The following is a 22,801-nucleotide window of genomic DNA, read 5'->3' on the forward strand; positions in this document are numbered from 1 at the left end:
TAGGTCTTTCAGCATACCTCATGCCTGACCTCAGCCATTCACTGAGCCTTCACAAAGGAGCTGCAGGCCATGAGTATTGCTTCTTAGATTCAAGCATGCTTTCCTGCCAGTGCATTAGACTTTCCCAGGCTCCAGGGCTACTCAACCAATAGTGCCCACTTTTCAGTGCGCAGTCAGGAGGAGTGCATTGGTCCACCTGCATCCTTGTGCTTGCACAGCACACTGCAGCTGTCTCCTGGAGATGGCAAAGTTCATAGTATCATATAATCACAGAACGGTTTGGGTTGGGAGGGAACTTAAAACTCATCCAGTTCCAAGCCTCTGCCATGGGCAGGGATGCCTTCCACTAGACCAGATTGCTCCAAGCCCTGTCCAACCTGGCCTTGAACACTGCCAGGGCTGGGGCAGCCACAGCTTCTCTGGGCAACCTGTGTCAGTGCCTCAGCACTCTCACAGGGAAGAATTTTTTCCTTCTAATCTAAATCTACCCTCTTTCAGTTTAAAGCCATTCCTTCTTGTCTTAACACTATATGTCCTTGTAAAAAGTACCTCTGCAGGCTTTCTGTAGGGTGTCTTAAGGTAATTCAAGTTCAGTAGAGCCATGCAAACTCATGGCCAAAATTGCTAAGCAATGACAATAAAAGCAGCTTTCACAGACAATGGGCACCTTCGGGCACAGTGGACTCCTCATCCCAGCCAGGATTGCTAGGGAAAGGCTCCTGGTTTTCACTGAGACAACATCTCCTTGTGTTAATGGCACAAAACAAGATATCTGGTGGAAAGACTGGAATCTGAAGCATGGTGCTGCAGGTCTAGCTTTCCCAGTACAAGGGCAGCACAGCAGGGCAATCCGATGCCTCTCGGTGATGGTGACCACACCATGCACAAACACACAGCTGTTCTCCAGGAGGTGGTTATCCTGCACCAACCCTGAATGAAGTTCACAGGGAAAAGGGTTTAGATGAGGGGAGCGTGTGTGTAGATTTTTCCATCCAAGCTGATGCCTTCATGCTTCGACATTGCATGGCTGGACAGGAGCTCAATATCCACTTGACTACTCCACTGAAGTGCAGGGAGATTTCTCCTTTGATCTCAATGACATCATGAAGTGGGTTGCTGTGCTATGTATCTGTGCTCATCACAGAGATGAGAAGGTGAATCTTCTGTCTTTTGTATGGCTGAAGATACGTAACAGGGATACCTTGTAGCTAATAGCATACACATTGCTAGGTTTTCAGTAAGCACTTCTGATTTTATACATTTGCAGAGCTAGGAATAGCTGCTGTATCATCTCCTGCTCTAGCAGATGAATTAATCTTGTTTCCTAAAGTAATCTTAGGAAGTTTGCAGGCATGGGTGTGTCTGTCCTGGGTGAACCCAGGAATTTAATCCTTTGCTTTTGAGTGCAAATTATCATGAAGGGGTAAGCTCATTGTTATCTGAACATCAGAGAATCCACCCGGAAAGTGGTGCTGGTGAATAGGTACCATACACGTCACTGCTCAGGAAAGTTTTTTTTAGCTTCTGCTGTCCCTGGTTAGTGCCTCAGATGCATGAGATGGTCCAGGCTATCCCTTCCCTCCCTCTGAGCAACCCTTCTGAATTTGAGAAGATAATTAAAAATTTGTGGATTTCAAAGTGATCTTAAGCCCTAACTGGTTTTTCTGGGGCAGAGAGTTGTCTTTTGCTCAGTGTGAGTGTAACCCTATACTACTGATGGAAATGGGTACCTGAGAACTTAGCAATTTATATGTCTCATTCAGCAGCAGAAATGTGTGTACTTAGATAGGGCCAACTCCCATATGCTTTTCTTTTCCCTGCCTTCAGTTGTGAAACAAGAGCTTCAATCTCTTCCAAAGGTTGGCAAACAGCACCTGTTCAAAGAGCACAGCGGCACATATTTACCTGCACCACTAGGCACATGTGACAGGGAGCAGGGCCCAAGGGTCATCTTCCCAAGCGATCCTGTGGCACGCCAATGCCCATGGGAGAGCCAGGCTGAGCTGTTTGTTTTCCTCGGGTTCTGTATAAAAGGGAAAGCTCATGCTGAGCTGTGGCTTTGGAGGCTCTCACTTCCTGGCAATTCAGTTGGGCACCCTCTGAGCCCTGCAAGAGACAGACAGACTGCCTTTCGCTGACTTTGTGGCTGGGAAATACCAAAAGAGGTCTGCTCTCTAGGACAGGTTATGTCTATTAGACCCTGGTACTGGCTTGGAAATAAAGTGCAAGATGGGCTTTAGACCAGACTCATCGGCAGTAGGAGAGCTACTTCAATCTGTTGCTTAACTTCTGCTCTTGGTTGAACAGCACATGTTCCAAATGGAAGCTCTGAAGAATAGAGAAGGGCATCCTTGGGTCCGATAAATTGGCTGGGCTCCAGTGACTTCATGATATTGCCTGTTTACTTCAGCTTGGGGAAGCCAACTATGAAAATATTGCTAATACCAGCAATCCAGAATACAGGAACTCTACCTATCTGCCTTCTGTGGTCTGAAGGCCAAAAGGGAATGGGGTTGTTTTATTTGCTTACACTTTGAACCAGTGTGTTTGTTCTGTTTTACTTTTCTGGTCTCTTAAATGATCAGAATAGGCACTCTTCAAACCATAAAAAGCCAGTCCCCATTTTGCTACGCTGTTGTTATCTATTTATTAAGGTACATCCTCTTAATAAAAACATCCAAGAAATCAGCCTTTGCTGTTTATACATTCAGGTATTCCAGATTTATAGCACTCATTTACCATAATTGAAGTTTATGATGAGTACAAAATTTCTGTTAAAAGAAAAAAGAGAAAATAGAAAAATGGTATGGGGCAGCGTTCATGTAGAGGTAAAGCAATGATTGTTCATTTGTTTTGGAGGGTAGGTTTGCTATTAAGCTGAAGTCTAAAGTAAGGTACATTGATTTACAGGAAATTGCTCACTTACACACATAGTAGACATTTACATTACCTACTTCAGAAGCCCCTGAATACTGATAAACCTTTGAGATTTCAGCCAAGTATGTCATCAATAACATCAGTGACTGTTTATAAACATTTTTTTTTTTCTGAATCAGGTAGTCAAAGTTCAGGAAAATATTTGTCTTTGGTCTCTGCAAATGAATGACTTGAAATTCAGTGACATTGTCCTCTTCAAAGGGAACCAAAGGAACCCGATCCTATTTCCTAGAAAAGCCTCAGTGGAGAAGGAGAGCCAATGTGACTTTCCAGAGAAGTGGCACCCTTCTTTTCATTTTTACCATTTAATGGAAAAAAATACTTGTTTCCTGTTATTGTCCGCTTGCACCTTGGGAGCTTTGAAAAATGTTTTTTTGATTTCCCGGACTACCTGTGAAGGAGTTATATATATGACTTGGAAGAATGCATTAATAATTAAAATGCCTTCCTATAATTGAGACACCAAATTTGGACTTGGCCACCCCACACCTAATAGCTGGCACTGGAACCTTTTTCCTGAAAGGTTTTGGCCCCATCTGGAGGTCCTGATTTAGCAAATCCCTTAAGCACATGCTGCTGTACAGCAGATGTGCTTAAGAGTTACTGAAGTGCAACCCTACGTTTCGCTCATCCTCCCATGTGTAAAACTGCAAAAAACAATCTGTCTTTTGTCTGTCTTGTGCTCTGAGAGAGAAAGCTTCAGCAAGCAGGTGGTGTCCCCTATTACATTTCAACACAGAGAATACACAATAATAGAATTTGGCACCAAGGTAAAATGCAAGTAAATATCATGTGGAGCATCTATCTGTTGCTCTAAAGCAAACATTAGGAAATGACTAATCTAAATAATTATGTACAAGAGGACAGAGCATGGGCCATCATGATATAGGCTTCCTCTGCTCAGAGGCAGCCGCTGGCGCTGCAGTGCTTCCTTCAGAGCTGGCCATCCTCCATTTCTTCCTTGGCCAGGCGGTAGCCCAGAAATACCCATTTTCTCCAGGCTTTGAAAGCGACATGGGGAGACTCTTCACGGGAGGCAGGATGTTAATTTATTTGCTCTGTTGAGTTTCTACACCTGATTCCCACCCTGCTCTTCTGTACTCCCCTTCCAACCTCCGGTAGAGCAAAGCTGCCCTCTTCTCACCCATCCCTCTAGTGCCATCTTCAACAGATTTGACTGGCAACAAATCTGGCTCCAGAACCAGCAGAAGTGGCAGTAACCGGAAACACTTCTGCTTTGCCTGGGGACAGGTTTTGTGCTAGCTGGTGCTCTAGAGATGTGATTGTTCCCCAGTGCTGTGGTTATGCCAAAGTATCTTACGGCACTGGGATCTCATCCTGCTGTGGAGAAAAATAATCGAGCTGTGGTTAACATGGGCCTTCAAGCACACCTTACCCACAAACTGAAAACCTCAGCTGCTGTGTTTGCCCAGCAGCTCTGGCAGTGCTGGGTGACATTACACTGAAGAGGCAATGCTCTTTCCCTGCTGTTTTTTCCCACTGAAAACCCTGAGATGAATGCAGGCACAGAGAAGAAATACTTTGTCAAAATGAAAAAGGTGCATGATAGTTTCTCAAGGTGGCTCTCCTTACAGTGGCCAGGAAGGGAGCAAAGGGGTTCCTGGGGGACTGACCATGATGTGCAGGGCACAGACCCCTGTTGGTCACCTCTCCACAGCCATGCTGCTCCAGCACCACCAGCTCCTGCGATAGCAGCACTTGCTTCAGCTACAAGTGAATGAAACCACACAGCGGTTTCTGCAGCCTGTGGAGGATGTCTTTCCTGAATACCCATGAGGTATGAGCTGGGCTTCCCCCTGAAGATACCACTACCCTTCATGCCCACAGCTCTCTCTGAGCACTGGTATGCCCAAGCTTATCTTGTACAACTGTGCATATTCTCATTACCCATCTTGGTGCCTTATACTCATTGAGTGACACAAGCTATTTGCCTCTTACTGCCCAAAAGCAGGGGGTTATGAGAGGAGGAGAAGATAGGGGAGGACTTGCTGGCTCTTAGTTTATCCCGCTGTCAATCAACCAGCTGCAATCCCCTACATATAACACGTAATATCTGTTCAGATCAGCAACTGCTCTTCAGCCTCTGTGAGAACTTGCTGGGACCAGGCTTGAAATCAGTGTATTCAAACACATTATGCTGGCTGAGTTAATGAGCTGCAAGAGCAAAGGGAAAGGGGGAAGGAGAGAAGTTTGATGGTCCAGTTCCTGCTCAAGCTCCACTGGGAGGTGGGTGCTCACCTACCTACAGCATTCCAGCTCTAGAGACTTAAACAGGGGGAAACAGTATTGGCAGCAGAGCAGCTTTGCAAGAGGAAGCAATGCTGAGAAAGGAGGGAAGGCATTTGCAGTATCTACTGTATCCACAGGATGCCCTCTAAAGGAGCTCTGCCTTTCCTCACAGCCTTTCAGATCATCACTGGCTCCCAGCCTCACTAAAGCTCCATACCTATGGATGTGCTTAGCAGATGTGACTATGTACATATATAGCTATGTGACATACATATAGTCACCCCTCCAGATGAATGTGAATGGACAGATGTTGTGTAGCTTTTGGCACACAGTTTTGCACCCAGTCACACCTCTGTCATCAGCAGATCATTTCTTTGCTGTTAGATGTTTGCAAAATGTGCACATGAGGTCCCAGCAGTGATTGCACCTTGTAAAATGATGACATCTCCTCAAGAGGCACAGAGGCATCACCTGGGTCAAAGCCCAGCTGTCCCTGGCTCTCTTTAATATAAGTGACACCTACTTTGGGGGATGATCTCCCCTATTTTTCAGGCAGCACAAGAGGAACACAGAGTTTATTCCTTTCTCGGCTTCATAACAAAGTTATCCAGCTCTAAAATTATCAGAGTGAAATGGAGGCTTATGAAACACGTGTGTGGGTGTTAATGGAGACAGAACCGCTCTTATAACTGCCTTAAAAGCTATTTCATAAAATAGTTTCATTGTCAGGGACTTTAAACATACACGATTAATACCTTAACTGACTATGCCTCATTTTGCATTACCTCAAAGGACAAATTTATAAGATGATACACACTATCTAGTCTTTATAATGTGTGCATCTGTAACTGGCATGCTTTGGGAGAGCTTTACTATTGTTGCTAGCTATAGAAACATACTAACTTGCCATAAACAACCAGAAGTAAATTAATCAGATTTGCAAATGTGTTAAGGAGTTTGCTACTGCATATAAACTGCCAAAAGCAACCTGATATCTGCATGAAGAGAGGTAAATATTGCTTAGAAATACTAAACAATACATGTATAAATAAGCTTAATTTAAAGCATATTCAAAACTACCGATGCTGTTTCTTTTCTTGTGACATAAGGTTGCATATTTCATAGAAATGCTTTTACTGAAAACTTTTAGATTTTAAAAACATGACAAATACCTTATAGCTTTCCTTTTTTTTTTTTTTTTTTTTTTTTCCACAGGGAAAGTCTTTAGTCTTGCAAACCAATGACAGAAAGGAGATATGTTTGTTGCCTGTGAATGTTAGAGTAAAATAACCAAAAGCTCTTTCATCCAGTGGAAAATATTGGCATAGAAATAAATATGAGCATGTTAAGAAGACAAGAATTGACAGGTCTATGCAGCCCTGAGATCCTGTTTCTGACCTAGTGATGCTTAGGGAAGAGTATAAAAACATATTCATTTCAAGCTATCCTCAACCTCCCTCAAAGATTTTTAAATACTACAGGAATCAAGAAAGATATCACAAAGCTCTGAGATGAAAGAGGAAATATGATGCCCCAGTTTTCTCAGACAGAAAAGGCATGCTATCTTTGTCTTCAGAGACTCCAGCACCAGACACATCTCTCCTCTTCTTTTGCTTGGTGGCCATTCTCCAGATCCTAGGAGGGAAGACCAGTCTTCTTTTCTGGTCTGAAAGATCTGTGCTGTTGTACAGAAAATGCATCATTATTCCTGACATCAGGAGATGAACAAAAAAGGAGGAAGGTGTGCTCACCAATACACACCCAATGTCTTCATTAACTAGATATCCCCAGCACCCTGTACAATGTCTAGGGACACTGCATTACTCCCTGAGTGCTCTCTCTGGTCCATACACTAGACCTAGACACTGGGTCATAGAACCATAGAATCATAGAATAGTTAGGGTTGGGAAGGACCTTAAGATCATCTAGTTCCAACCCCCCTGCCATGGGCAGGGACACCTCACACTACGGTCCATCTGCACTAAGGAGGCAAGGCACCAGCTTACAGATTATTGTTATGTATATGCTGCGCAGCTGAAATAAACTGTCTTTGGAGTTATGGATGAAACTGAAAAAGCCTGTTGTGGCAGATGTCATTCCCATCACTAGCGTCCTCTGGAAGACAGTCGGCTACATGGCTGGGGAGGACTGCATAAACCTCGAAAAAGAAAAGATCTACTGGGAAACATGGCACCAGCAGAAGGCATGCCCTTGCTGCAGACACATCACTTCTATGCCTTATGTATCCTTTCTTGCTTTGACTCATCCCTCTGTGGAGCTACATCTCCTGCTGCATCACTGATGACTTCTGCCTTCTTGAAGAACAGCCTTCAAACCACTTTGTGCTACTAAAGTTTAGATGCCAAATGAGGTAGCTGATTCACAACTGCAAGTGCATGAAAGGGAGACACAACTCCAGAAGGAGACTGGGATGGATTTGGGAGTTTCTTTCTTTTCTTCCTTGATTGTAGGATACATCTTAGGCAATTGCACCCCTAACTTACACATTGCTCTTGGGTACTAATTGTAACCAGGATTACTTATGCAGTGTAAGAGAAAAGATGTTGGCAGCTATCAATTATCCGTCAGTTTGGTGACATCTTTTGTAACTGAAATGGTTTCAGGGCTTATGTTTAAGGCTGCTCTCCAGCCTGGCCTGCCAAGGGCCTGCTTAGAGCTCATGTTGCCGCACTGCCTCCTCCTCTCTCACTGCTTTCAGCAAGGACTCTACTGAGCAAGTTGCTCTGCCTGCTAGATCTCTTCTGGACTCTAGTGCCAACCCTATAAATGAACATCATTGCATTGGCTGGAAATAATTTCCAAGTGCACAGCTGTGGTTTGATCTCTTTTTCATTCCCTCATAGTTTGTTGCATCAAAATACTTTGCAAAGTAGCTTTTAAGTGAAGTACCACAACCCTTCACGCCCACAGCTCTCAACCATTTGAAGACAGTGATGGACTTAAATATGTGAGGTACAGCTAAAACATCTCCTTGTGAAAGTCCACATTGTCTGAATCATACAAAAAGAACAAAGAAGAAGAGAATTCTTCACCTTTTCATAGTTATGTCTTCTAAATGGTCTTCAAATTTCTTGTCTTTCATCTCTGGGTTTGTATGCACTGGTGTTGCCTAAACCTTGCTTTGAACCCACAGACTTTCTTTTCCTCTACAGACTTCATTATTCCTCCATTCTTCCTGTCAGTGGAAGTCTCCTGCTCACAGACACAGACTCAGAAATCCTAGCTGCTATTGAAGGCCACGGCAAGAGACTTAAAAGATAAGCAAGCAATTGGCACTCTAATGGATATTTGAGGTTAGACACTCTGATAGTAGAAATAGTCACTCTGGTCTAAAAATAGCTTGTAAGATTACATCGAGACCAAGGACCCTGTGTGAGAGCTATTTTCACATGAAAACAATGTCTATGACTTTCAAGGGAAGCGTATTTGTTGTTTTGCAAAAACCTTCATCTCAAGAACTTTTCTATCTTCTCCTGCTGCCTCCTGCTAGCAACCCCCATCATGTTTTTGTTCTTTCCACTGTTTAATCTTTATCTTCCTTTGCAAAAATAAAAGTCAGGTGGGAAACCGTTTTTTTCTGGGCATTCCCACAGCACGTATTTGCATTTTTGAGCAGTATCTCAATAGCATGGTGTTCTTTAGATAATCTGGATTCACGGAGGCTATGCAGGTAGCAATCACAGTACTGTGCACAACTGTAACTGACTATGCCAAGCAAGAATCAACACCCCAGAAACAAAACAGACTGGATGAAAGTGCAAAGCTTAGCTGGCAAATATGTGCAGTCCTGGCTCCTACAAACTGCAGGTTAAAGGGCAGTGACACCCTGCAGTGGAGATTTCTCCCTCTGTTGTCCAACCACAATGAATTTCAGGCTTTATTTTACAGTCTCGTGTGGACCAGCAGCAAAGAGTGACATGGATTTGATTTCTGAAAGCCTTTAATATAAAGATACTTCAAAAGTTTCAGTAAACCTTGATCTAATCTGACAAATTGCAGCACCTCCAGAGGATTCCTTCAACTTGAAGCATTTCTTTGCCTTTTATATACTTTTTTAAACCTCAATCATGATGTGAGGAGGTGATAAAAGTGTCCTCCCCCCCCTTCCGCTCCCCCCATTGCTGAAGTGAAAGGCATCCAGTTTCTCCAGCGCTGATGTTCTGATGTTTCAAGAAGTAAGCAACAAGGATTGGAGTTGGTTTTTGTTTAGGATTTTTTTGTGTTTGGTTGTGTTTTGGGTTTTTTTCTGCTTGTATGAGGGCTGGAGCTGTATCTAAAAATACACCAGCTTCAGACCATAGAAAAGCTACAGAAGAGGTCAGTGATGAACGGACTTGTTGCTGGAACCAGTCTGGCTCTCTGTAGGTCTTAAGTAACACAGGCAAGTGGAAGGTTTCTGTAGAACAGAAAGGTGTTAACACAAGTGCCTGCAGTAAAGCAGGAGTCAAGTGTCATGTTTTTACAACCTCTGGCTTGTTTCCGTTCTTTAACCTCCCCATCCCCTCCCAAATCAGCGTGCAGTGTTCAGCAGTGCTCCAGTCTGGCTGAACCTTGGCCAGCTTTTTGGACAGCTTCATTCAGCACTGTTTTTGCCAGCAAAGATCCCTGCCTGTAGGTTTTCAACTGGAAACACTCTTTCCTGATGCCCCTTTCTTGATAGACTAGAGCTAAGCAAACAGCCATCAAAACAGATTTAAAGAAGCACCAATATAAACAGGAACATTTTGCTGCTGTTTTGACTTGGCAGGACCAAATGCAGATGCCTGCTGAACTGGGTAAACAGGGAACAGGGCAGTATTACACTTCACCTTTTTATAAGGGTTCAAGGCAAAACTTTCCCTCCTTTCTTCCTATTTTGTACATAGTTTGGAGTTCTTGTAGAAGTTACTTTTATTTTTAAGTTTCAGTCCTTTCCATTTTTCTGGAAAGTGAACTAGCTGAAACTGATTGTGAAGTTATTCCCTAGCAAAAGATAAAACACGAATCATGCAGAAATGCTGACAATAGGAAGAGGTTTTCACAAAAAATCTTTGTTTTTAAAAAGACTGTTCTTTAGTTACTGGTGAAATGCTTACATGTTTGAATGCCCTCTGTGTTATGAACAAGCAGAAGCTGCAAATCTGCCATCCTGGACCAGACCTAGAGCTGAGCTGATTCCCTTCCTGCTTACAGTGGTCTGGGAGAAAGGCAAAGCAGAATGTGTCAGGATTTAATGAAGGGGAGTGGTAGTAGTCCACCTTCTACACAAAGTCATCCCATTATGGGATGGAGACTGTCTAAACATGAAGTATAAAAAGTCTTGCACAACTTTTATTCACCAAGACAAAGTTCTGATATTCTTGTTCACCTTATACAAGTCCAATAGTACTTTAAAATTTGCTGAGATACTGGGTCAGGCCACCTCTGTGTTTCTGTTTCCACAGCTTAATTATAGACAACAGAGGGCTAAAGACCAGGGGAAACAGATACTACTTAACAGAATCACAGATTCAGCTTCTCCATGCATGATGTGTGTCAACTGCTCCAGTCCCTTTATCATCTCTTTGGCCCTTCCCAGGACTCACTCCAGTATGTCCATGTCTCTCTAGTACTGGGGAGCCCAGAACTGGAGCCAGCACTCCAAGTGAGGCCTCATCAGTGCTGAGCAGAGGGAAGGATCACTTCTCTTACCCTGTTGGCAATGCTCTTCCTAATGCAGCCCAGGATACACTTGACTTTCTTTGCAGCAAGGGGATATTGCTGGCTCATGTTCAATTTGGTGCCCACCAAGACTTCTAGGTCCTTTTCTGCCAAGCTGCTTTCCAAATGGCCGCCCCCAAGCTGGTTGCTGGTGCAAGACTTTGCATTTCTTCTCCCAAGTGCAGGACTTTGCATTTATCTTTTTGAGCTTTATGTGGTTCCTGCCATCCCATTTCTCCAGACCTGTGTACAGCAGCACAAGCCTTTGGTGTATCAGCCACTCTTCTCAGTTTTGTGTTGTCTGCACATAAGGGGTAGAGATTTGACATCAAGAGAAGCAAGCAGCCCTCCTCAGACCACAGAGAAAAGATGGGTAAAACCAGGAACTGGGTTCTGTCAGAAACTATCCTTTTGTGTGCAACAAATTTTCCCCTTTACTCACAGCAACTCTATTTGTTATCAGTTCTTAGGCACACTGTATCTATTTCCATTCTGCGTTATTTTCATTATCATTGAAAGCCACAGTGAATTGTAACAGGACAGACCTATAAATCAGTTTTTCCTCTCTTGAAATTTTTGTCTATATTTATTTGGTCACATTCGCTCTCAGCACCCACTGGGGTGAGGTTCCAGTCTCTGCCACATCTTCTCTCTGCCTTCTGCTGCTGAGAATCCCAGCACCTCAGTTTCACCTGAGACCTCTGAAATTTTGCCAGCTGTCATTAATTCTGCTGCCCTCTGAGCATCCATCTGCCCCCAAGGATCATGCTCCTGTTCTTTCTCCTCTCTGAACAGCGTGAGTCCTGTTGTTTAATGATCCCCGGCAATAAACAGGAAAGACAGGAGAGTGCAGGAAATGCCTTCCTGGGTCAGATCAGTGTGTCTGTCCTGGCTCTCTGGGGAGAGCACACAAATCTTGGTGCTACCCAAGGTCCATTGTCCTTGTAGTGCCCCACGCAGTAGTTGTAGAATTTGGGATGTTAGAGAGTACATCCTGGCTTATTTTCTTCAGGATCTGTTTATGGACCTGTTGTTCATGAAGTTTTTCTCAAGTCAATTTGCACCTGATGGTAATGTCTGTCTCCACAACCTCCAGTGGCAACAAGTTCCCAATTTTTGCTAGTTGCCATGTAAAATTTTTCTTGCTGCTGTTATAAATTCATTCATATTTCAGTGAGTGCCCACACTTCCACTATTGAGGGATCAGGTGAACAACAGCTTTGCATTACCCTTTCTATTGCATTCATAAGCCTCTGTCATACAATAGTTTGGGTTGGAAAGGACCTTAAGATCATCTAGTTCCAACCCCCCTGCCATGGGCAGGGACATCTCCCAGTAGACCAGATCTTTAAAGTAATTAGAGAACTGATATTGAGGCCTTAGAGAAGGAAAAGCTGCCCTGCTTGGTGCAGTTCAGTGGGGTAAAGAAACCTCAGGCAGCTCCTGTGGACCAAGAGCCAAGAAATGGAAAACAGGAGAAATAACTTGAGCATCTCCTGGATGCAGAAAGAGAGGGAACCTTCTCTCATAGGGTTTATGGCTGTTCAAACAAACGAGCAAGCAAGCAAAAAATAGCAAAGAGAGGGTTAAAAAAAATATAGCCCTTTCTATACAGAATAAAACTCAATCGTCTGCAAAGTAAAGAACTTGGAGGAAAATCCACCCTGAACTTCATTTTTCACAGTGAAAAGTAACTAACTGATTGAAAGTAGTTAGAACAAATAGCAGAGCTACTTCAATTCAGATTACTACAGGGTAAAATCCCAGTGCAAATGCCTATAATTTTATGAAAGCAATCTAGTTAGTCACAAGTGACTAGGACTAAGGATTAAAATAAAACACTGTGGGAGAAGGTTAAAAGGTATGATCTCCAGTTTGAGACAGAAGACAAGGATCCTGGAAAAGAACACAAAGGCAGGGAAGCTTTACAAGGAAGCGAGCTTTAAGAGGAAAACTGCATCGGCAACAAAAGGGAGCAAAAGTGGCAAGAGAGGCAGATAACTCTGATATAGAAAAGATAAGGCCAGAAGAGATAAGAAAAGAGGAAAAGGCTTTAGAACAAAAGTAGAACCAATCTTCAGATATTAGGTAATAGACCTTAAGAATTCACAAGAACAACAAAAGTGAGGGTAAATATCTGTGATTGTGCCCCATCAGTACTCCCCATGACCAGCTTAGCAATGTCTTTGTACAGTTGACCTGCAGTGTGTGAAGCTGCAGAAAGCCAACTCTCCTTTAATGTACAAGAAACAATTCTTCAGATGTTGGACACAGCTCTTAGTGAAAGCTTTCATCTGGCTAGGTGGAAAATGAAGAAATAGTCTCTTTCAATAAATATGAGCAGCAGCAAAAAAGCAGAGCCTTAAAGCTTCGGTTGCGTCAGGCGGATGTTTAGGTAGGGCCAAAGCTATGCCCCTATGGGTGTTTTTGCTACTGGAGCTGCTGTCCACAAAAGGCCCATACTCAGGTTTAAGACCTGAGCTATCTTCTGTATAGTTTGATGCAAGGCTGTTTTTTCTGGCTTTAGGACCTGATCTGGCATTTAAATATACAGCAGTCCTTACTGCTTTACTACCTCATAGTCTTTGTTAAATGACATTTCAGATGGAGGCAGTGATCTGGCATCCATCTATGCCACTGCTGAAGAAGTAGAGTAGGAAGAGCAGATAAGCAGATTTAATCTGCTGCTGCAAGCGGATGCTAGGGGATGCACAAGGAAGGCTAACCAGTGCCTCCTCCTTGCCGTCCTTCTGCAAGCTGTGGCCAGATAAGGGCACAATCAGAGTGGAAAGATTCAGATTAGAAGGACAGCATCAGGGTAGTAAAATATCTGCTTATTCAGTGCTGTGGGTTTGGGTGGGAAAAGAGCCCCTTTCCTCACACATGCATATGTTTATCCTCCTCTCACCCCATCAGGGTGGGTGGCTATTCTTGATTCTGGTTGAGTTACTCACAACACCCAGAGCAGCGGAACTGGAGGACAGAGATTAAGTGACTTCCCCACCAGTGATGACAACCAGGAAACAAACCCGGATTTCCTGCTTTGACGTTTTGGGCTTTAACCACAAACATTTCCACACAGGGTACTGCAAACCTCCTTTGCTTCTCCCCCTGCTCCACTGTTCCACACCATGGCACTAGGGATGCTGAGGCTCAGGCATGGCTTTTAGTCCATTTGCTCCTCACACCTCTCTATTCCCACAGAGCTCACCGACTTCAAGTGCCGGTGCACAAAGCAGAAAGGGTCCTGCTGGCACTGTGCATCCCCACTGCCTTTCCCAAGCATCCCCTCAAGGCTCTCGGCAGCCTCCCCACCTTCTGCACAAGGGCAGGGGAAAGGCACAGATCTCATCTATCACTATCACCTGCAGCCTGTGTCATACTGCCCATTGCACAGCAGCAGGGCTGAGGATCATGCAAGCTGCATGGTTTTGAGGCTTATGCAAGGGTGAATGTAACTCTGGTGTTTTTTGTTTGTGCCTGGCATATAACGCCTGTAATACAGTGTATTGATGTTTCTGAATTCTGATATAGATGGGCCTGTCTGAAATGTCATTACCTGGAACCTGAAAAGCCTTTTTTCTTGCACGCCAGGGTTTATTTTTATTGCATGGTATGATCCTTCACTCAGGAATGATCCCTAGCTCTCCTGTTCCATTGCTCAGTGAGCAGCCTCTGATCTTGCCTCTGGTCCCCCAAACCATGGAAGAAACAGTCTCCCACTATCTGCAGAAACACCCTTCCCTCCACCCTGCACCCCAGCAGTCTCAGCACAGTCCCTGTCCCCATCACCCGGCTGCAACTGCCTCCTTTATCTGCGCTGAGCAGCCCTTCCTCTGTCTTTCCACGCTGCCATCGAGGGCTAGAGCAGCTTCCTGTAATATTTTCTGTGCCACTTGTATCTTAACTTTGCCTCAAGTAATCTGTGTGTCTGGTGAGCATTTTCCATGCCATGTCTTGCTGCAGACCATATATCTTGCTTTGCCCCCATCCCTCACACTTCCTCCAATGCTACTGAATCTCTTCTTTACTTGCTTGTGATTTTAGGGTTTCCTGTTCTCAGGACCTGGGATCTCCAGGCAATATAATTTAAACTGCCAAACCAATTTGCTTTTAACCTTCTTATTAAAGTATTTAAGATAACTCTTTCTCTGTTACACTCAAAGTATAATTGCACGTGTTGGTTTCTCCTGCTATTCCCCAAGCCCCTTCATGTTTTTGGACCAAAATGTGGTTTTAGTCGTTGCTGCAGTTAAGATTTTTCACAAGAAATCAGTTAAAGGCAGTGCACTTAACAGCTTGACCATTAAAGAAGAATGTTTATATATGAAAGTCTAAAAGAAATTGCAAATGTTCCATATATTGTGTCTTGAAACTAAAAAGAATGGGCATCGTATGGAAAATTCACAGCACTCTACGTACTGCCATAGGACATCAGGACATTTAGTGAAGATTATGTTTTTAATATATGGACCATTACAAAGTATGTTTTGGAAAGGAAATATATGGAAAAGAGCCATAACTGAGGATTTCTGTGTTCTGTGCTCCTTTGTTTGATAACAAGCAGCATCAATATCCAAGTTAACAATTTACTGTGAAATTTGCCTCTTTTTCCTGTTAGGAGGGGATAAAGAGAAATAATGCAATGAATAGATTAGTTTTAACTGAGGTTAATGAGAGATTCTTTAAAAGTGTAAATACTGGCTAATACACATGTATAATTTTTTTCTCATATTTATAGAACACCTAAATGCAGAAAGAATGATTTTTTTTCTGTTGGTTTGTTAAAAATTTGATCTTTCGGTGGTCTTCTCCATGGGGAGAGCTGGACTGGGAGGTTTCTGCTCAGCACAGTTGTCAAATTCAGCCCTTGGCTGAAAGAGTGTTGCTTCTCCTTATATAAAAATAACTCAGATGTGATGGGACACTCTCAAAGGTTATTCCAAGACTCTACCTCTGCTGAGAGACCGAACTTCAAATGAGTGGCTGCCTTACACATCCCTGTGTAGTGGCTGTACATGTCCCCTTCCTTTGAAATGACTTGCTTAATCTGAAATACAGGGATGCAGCCAGATGACTTATGTGCTGAAATGTGTGCAAAGGTTTCTACAGCATCAGGAACTTACGGAAGAAATAAACCATTAAAAAGTCAGGCATTACCACGGTCGCTCTCTGCCACCCCACCCAAGTCAGCCACCTGTGGCAGAGCTCTGAGCTCACTCTGGTTTCCCCTTAGATAACACTTTCAGCAACTTTTCTAGACTAAGAACATCATGACTCCAGAAAACACATCCAGGGTAAGTATACTCAAGAAGCCAAAAAATGTCTGTATCTTAGGACACAAACGGCATATTTCAAACCCACTGCAGTTCTGTATCCACAGAATCAGCAAAATCAATCTCAGAAATGCTGGTGCTGGTCCATTCTCATTTCCCAGCAATAGGTACTTACCTCGTGAGAAAATATTACTTTAGGGGTGGGAGAAATGATACTCAGTGAATCCATGTTAAGCAATCTCTACTCAGGACTTTGGGATTTGCACTGACTGTAAAGCTTTTCAGACGGAGGTGACAGTAATTGGAAGGTCCCAGTCTCATTTTTGCTGTTGCTGCAACTGCAGTCATTGCAATCACCTGAGCTTCTCACAAAGTACCCCTTGAATAAGGAGTGTGGAGTAGCAGGCTGCTTGTGAAGCTGCTCCATGGCTGCGGCTTGCAGAGCTCAGGTCCCATGACATCCCAGGCATGCCAAGAAAGATGGTGCTCAAAAAGATCTCAGAAACATCACAGCCTACACTTTCTGTCCAGGCAAATGCAGACAGGAGTGTGTGTATGTATCTAGCTGGTTAAAAGTGCCCACCAAATTATTTTATTTCTCATGTGATTGTGACATTTAAGGGTAATTTAGGCCATGCTGGGATCTTAGATTACTTAAAGCTATGCCAACCCAAGCGCTCAGTATCCAGGTGGTTCTGTGTGGAGCCAAGTTTGCTCTATTTGCTTTTCTCTGATTCTGCCTTTTCCTTACTTAACTGCAAGAACAAATCAGGACCCGGGGCTCAGATGGCTGTTTGTGAACTGGTCCCACTGTACCATCTAGGGGAAGAGACGAGCACTTTTACAGCACAGTTAATGTCTTTTGAAGCAGTTTTCTCTACCTGATCAGAAATACATCGCTCTGAGCACCCAGTCCTGTGCTGCTGACATTGCTGGGAGCTATGTCTTGAGGTCTCAGGCACCTGTTAGACTTCAAGTTAAGGACATGTTTACATTCCTGTGAAGTTGGTTTTAATCATATGCTGAAGAGCTTTGCAGGGCTGATGCCAGAATTCAATCATCTAGTGGGTGGTTGGAGAGAAAGTGGTTGGAGAGGAAGTGACTCTCCATTGCAAAGACCTGCAATGGAGAGTCAGAAGAAGATGAGTTGGTCTCCAAATTACACCCTTGTATTCCCCATGTAACACCCTTTTATTATTTATCCCCTTATTTACCTTAGGAATCTGCCTGATTGATAGATGAAATATTGATTTTTCAGCTGTTTAACTTGTGATATCCCTGCCTGTTTTCTCTTCTAAAGTTAGCCTGAGTAAATATTTGACTTTGTCCCCTAAGCCACCGCATACCGTTGTGTAACCTAATAAATCCTTTTATTTCATTAGCACCAGTTTATCCAATGTTCCGGACTAATTGAGAGTGGATTTCCAAGAAGAAAACGGAAGAACATGTTCAGAGCCACGGACACCTCCTCACCTGTTTACAAAAGACAGCGCGGGTTCTGCAGGACAGAAAAAATACTGGCATAAAACACCGCATCTCACCTCCCTGCAATTTCCTCAGTCCCTATTGATTCCCTGAAATAAACCCCACAGCATCCCATGTTCAAATAAAAATGGAAGCTAAAAAGTAAAGCTGCTGTTTTCCTCTGCCCAGGAGGGATTACTGGAGCAGGCTCTGCGCTGACAACTCTGCCTTAGCAATGGGGGAGGCGGCTGGACACGCAGGTGGGAAGTGACAACCATGGTCTTGTTTACAGCTACTTGCTTCAGCGGTGTTTGATCTTTGTAAGGAAGAGAGGAATCAGAGGGAAAGGCAAACACCATGGCAGCAACAAGCCTGTGTCCCAAGCCCATATCCTGCTTAACCTCCCTGACCACGCCATGGCAGTGGAGGGGTTTGGGTAGGACCACCCCCTGCCTTGCACGGTCACTGTTCTCACTGTACCCATCACGGTCTTACCTCCAGACAGCTCAGATTGATTGATTATTGCTGCTCTTTGGTCTCAGTTTATCACTCAAAAGGATTTTCTGGGCTACATCAGAAAACCTTGGGAATACGATGTGTTATAAAGGTATAGAAAATACACAGCACAGGTCCTTTTCCAAAGAGCTTTGCCTTTGGGTGAGGGAAAGGCATATCATAAATGGCTGAAAACCTCGTTTGACTTGAACAAAATTTGGAGTGGAGCTTGTACCCCCTACAGTGTTTCTTATTGTGCAACCACAGCAGCTCTGATGATACTGGCAACCAAACAGCAAAGTTGCTGTCTCAAGGACCCACAGTGTCACCCTTCAGAGCCTCCAGAAGCCACACCACTCGCTCTGTTGACCCAAGAGATGCCAGGATCCATTCTGTAAGTGCCCTGTGTTACTCCTGAACATTTATGTTCAGGCACTACCATACCTGGGCTGCATACCCAAGCAGGCAATTTGAAAAAAAAACCCGGCCTTGAACACTTCCAGTAATGGGGTAGTCACAGCTTCTCCGGGCATCCTGCTCCAGTGCCTCACTACCATCATAGTGAAGAATTTCTTCCTCATGTCTAATCTAAATCTCTCCTCTTTCAGCTTAAAGCCATTTCCCCTTGTCCTGTTGCTACATGCCCTCGGAAAATGTCCCTCTCCAGATTTTTCTTAGGCCCCCTTCAGGCACTGGAAACTGCTCTAAGGTCTCCCTAGAGCCTTTCCTTCTCCAGGCTGAATAAGCCCAACTTTCTCAGCCTGTCTTTGTAGGAGAGGTGCTCCAGCCCTCAGAGCATCTTCGTGGTCCTCCTCTGGACTTGGTCAAGCAGGTCCACTTCCTTCTTATGCTGGGGCCCCCAGAGCTGGACATAGTATTCCAGATGGGGTCTCATATGGATTTCCCCATAACTTGGTCCTTTTGAGGGGCATTTTCTGAAGCCATTTCTAAGGGAGAAGGACCTGTAAGAGCTTAGACAGTCTTTTACGTGTCATATTCTGAAAATCATTCATAAATTCCTATTAAAAGTTCATGAGGCTGCTAAGCTACAAATGAGGACACCAAAAACACTAAGGGAAAAAAGCCATAATAAACTGTGTCCTCTTCTGACTCTTATGAACTCAGGACTCTGATCTTTCAAAGCCAACTGCAGATCCAGAGAATGAGCTCATGTCCTGCCTGTGCAGTGTGGCACTGCTACTGCGGAGCCAAGACTCTGCACAGCTCTGCCCCTGTGAAACCTGTCCTTGCCCAGCTACAGGAGCGTGGCTGGCCAGGGACAGCGCAGGACGCACCCAGGCAAATCTGTTTTCTTCCCTTTTTGCTTTCTCCATGGCTCCTGGAATGTGTTTGCACATGGTGGAAAAAATGCAAGAGCAGGGAGAAGCAGCCAGGAACGTCACTCTCCTGTCACCCTCCCTTTCGGCACAGTGGCTCACGCCAGCATCAGCACCAAGGGAAGCCACAGGAGCCCCTGATGCCTGTGTCAGGTGAAACACCCGGAGGTGGAATGAATTTTGGGGTAATCCAGTTTGGAATTAAAGGAGGAAAATGCATCATCTGCACAAATTTGGTTAATGCAGGCTCGCAGCGGAAGAGGCAAAACCTGTTTTGGTCAGAAAGCTGGCTTGCAAGGAGTACAAAACACTTCACAAACTTTCAAACCCGTCTACTACTTTTTTTTTCATTAACGGGCACCTTTTATCCTGTCCTATGCAACAGCAACAAGACTAATCAGTTTAACAAGTACAACAAATGGTTTTATTGACAAAAAAGAACCCTTTGAAATATACATTACATTCACAAAGGATTAAATTACACCCTATTATCCATTTTCCATAAAATAAAGATTACTTTGATAAATCACGACTAATGTTATCTTTGGCTGATAAGAACTCTGTGCTTATTTGTGTGGCTTCTATAAATAGTGTGTTCTGAATTTTTTTTCTCCCTAAATATAGTCAGTGATACAGTCTGCCAGGCATTTTCCTGCAATTTGACAATACCACATCTGTGAACTAGGCAGCAAATGAAAGCTTCATTGTCTGAATATGAAACATGCAACAGCCTTCTTTCTTTTTTGTCAGCTGCTCTGCAGTAATCTATCAAACACCTTTCAGCCATAGCTTGCTTGATCAAGGCTTCCTTACCGCTAAAGCAAGAGAGTAGAAATAAACTTTCTTCGTCAAGAGAACAGCTTTTGTGGTCCATCTTTCCACCGTATGCAAAGTCTGTGTAGTGTGAGGGGGGCGTGCCCTCATTTAGGCCTTGACGTACATAAGAGATGTACATTGATGTGCATCAGATAAATGTGCATTTTCAGGTGTAAAGTGCTCCTTTGCGCTTTGTCTTTCCATAGCTGTGCACCGCAGGATTGTGCAGATGACTGAAGATTTACTTACATCACCTTTGAGGGGATCAACAGCCTGTGAAAGAAGTGAAAGATGGAAGCGATGTCTGAGTTTATTTCAGCCCTACCCGAGTTCTATGTGAAGTGGCTCTTTACTCAAGGATGCAGATAGCTGGGGTATCAGAAGATGACCTTCATGTGACAAAGGCTCACCCAGCTTTTGAGAACTCAGTAACCACATATACTGGGCACCCCCACCAGAGCACCAGCCCAGCAGCCTAGCTGGGCAGTGGACACCCAGTTTAGAAAAGCACAGGAGCACGTGTTCACCTTTAAAATACTTTTGAAGACATAAGTTTGATTCCGAAATACTGAAGTTGGCTTCCTCCCGTGCAGCAGACGGCCAGAGAGCCCTGCGCTGCCATACGAAGGGCACTGCCTCTCATGCCCTTCCGGATGAACATCGAAGTTCAAGTTATATTAATTTCCCATTTTCTTTTAATTATTTCAAGAATGAAGTTGGCTCCAGGTTCAGCTACTGCTTCATATATCCCTGGGTGACGCCAAGCATCTCATTTTACTCTGAATCACCTGAGGGTTAGAACTGGTGAAGCAGTTGTGGGATTGTCTTGGAAGATTAGTTTGCAAAGAGCAAAAAAGCAAAAGCTGAAGTTTAGTTTGCTTAAGAGTAGGGGGGAAAAACACATAGGTTCTGGAAATCTTTAACAAGTAAGCATGCGAGAGGGTTCAGTCACATGACATACCTTTCACTTCCACTGCCAGTTGCTTCTAATCCACATTTTGAAGATTCTCCAAGCTATTCAAACATGCCATCAATTTACAGCATCTAACCCTACCACGGCTGTTTTGGATGGGCGCCCTCCTCATAAACAAGCGTCTCTGTCTGCTTTTTCCCTTTAGAAGCAGGTGGCAGAGGATTTCAAACAAACCCACACCCATGTCTGTGTTGCTTCTGGAGGGTGTGTTTTACTCATGGAAATACGCCTAACCCCTTTGTTTGATTTTCAGTGTTTTATAAGCTTCCCACCCCCAGGGTTGCCTGTGAAGTGACTCAGCAAGGCAAGCAAAGGGTTCAAAGGACAGATTGAGGTTTTTAAGTGAACGGAAAAGTTTAGCGGTTCTGAAAGTATTTTACTCCAACACATATTTCAAAACCTTTAATAAAAATAATTACAGCTGAGTGTATTAACAGACAAAAAGCAGGGCTAGAGACATAAACCCCTGAGAAGAGGGAGGAGCACTTTGAAATGCTGCAAAACAAATGTACTGCCACCTTTCCAAGCCTCCTCAAGCTTCTGTCTTTCTATGATAGAAAACAAAAAATCACTGTGGCTGGGCTGCTGTGTGCTTGATGCAATTAAAACCAGTTTTGTATTTAATTTCCATAGTGGTGTGTGCCTTTATAAAGAGGGAAGGAGAAAATTCTATATATAGGATTGAACAGAGGCATCGTTACCAGGGTGGATGAACTACTTTGGGTCTAACCCAAAGTCAGCTCTGCATCTTGCTGTTTGATGGATATTCTGTGGGTGATAGTGTCATAGAGTCATAGAATGGTTTGGGTTGGAAGGGACCTTAAAGCTCATACAGTTCCAACCCCCTGCCATGGGCAGAGACACCTCCCACTAGACCACATTGCTCAAAGTTCCATCCCACCTGGCCTTGAACACTGCCAGGGATGGGGCAGCCACAGCTTCTCTGGGGAACCTGTGCCAGGGCCTCACCACCCTCACAGTGAAGTCCCAGGATCCTGATTCTGTTTTGGAGACATATATTGGAGGTCAATGATAAGATCCCTATGTAACAACTGGAGGTAGATCTAGACTTGGAGTTCTCAGGAGAGCCCTCACACACATACATGCCACAGGGCCAAACTCCTTGCTTATTCTGTCTCATGCCTCCCACATTTTGTACTGATTTATGTACAGCTGCTAAATTCAAAAGAGAAAAAACAGAGCTGCCCCATGTCATATCACACAACTGCCAAGGGCTTGGGTGCTCTCCAGGAAGGTGGGACCTATCTATTCCAAACTCCTCTGGCCCAGAACCCAGCTCGCCCACTTCCCACAAAAGTGCTCTTTGCATCACACAACAATGCAAAAAGAGGCCTTGAATGCATCTGTTCTTGAATTGGGTTGTCAGTGTCGAATGCCAAGAGTGCTGCCTACTATAGCCGGTATTCAAACACCTCTCTTTACCCAGTCTTCCCAAGCATATTGCTGCTCACAACAGGGTAAGGGACTCACTCTTTGGAAGCATGCCCCTCAAAACGAAGTGCTGAAGGACCAACAGGAGGAGTGCTGACTTA

General features: G+C 44.0%; 1 protein-coding gene across 1 annotated transcript in view; it reads right to left on the minus strand.

The window, feature by feature from the left end:
* Positions 1–20,447: 20,447 nt before the first annotated feature.
* COG6 (component of oligomeric golgi complex 6) overlaps positions 20,448–22,801 on the minus strand; it is a 57,035-nt gene continuing 54,681 nt past the window's right edge. The window contains exon 20 of the mRNA XM_080612609.1: positions 20,448–20,548. The gene's annotated coding sequence lies outside the window, so the exon portion shown is untranslated. The remainder of the gene's footprint in view (positions 20,549–22,801) is intronic.

Source organism: Psittacula echo (assembly GCF_963264785.1).
Source record: "Psittacula echo genome assembly, chromosome: 3".
Lineage (NCBI taxonomy): Eukaryota > Metazoa > Chordata > Aves > Psittaciformes > Psittacidae > Psittacula > Psittacula echo.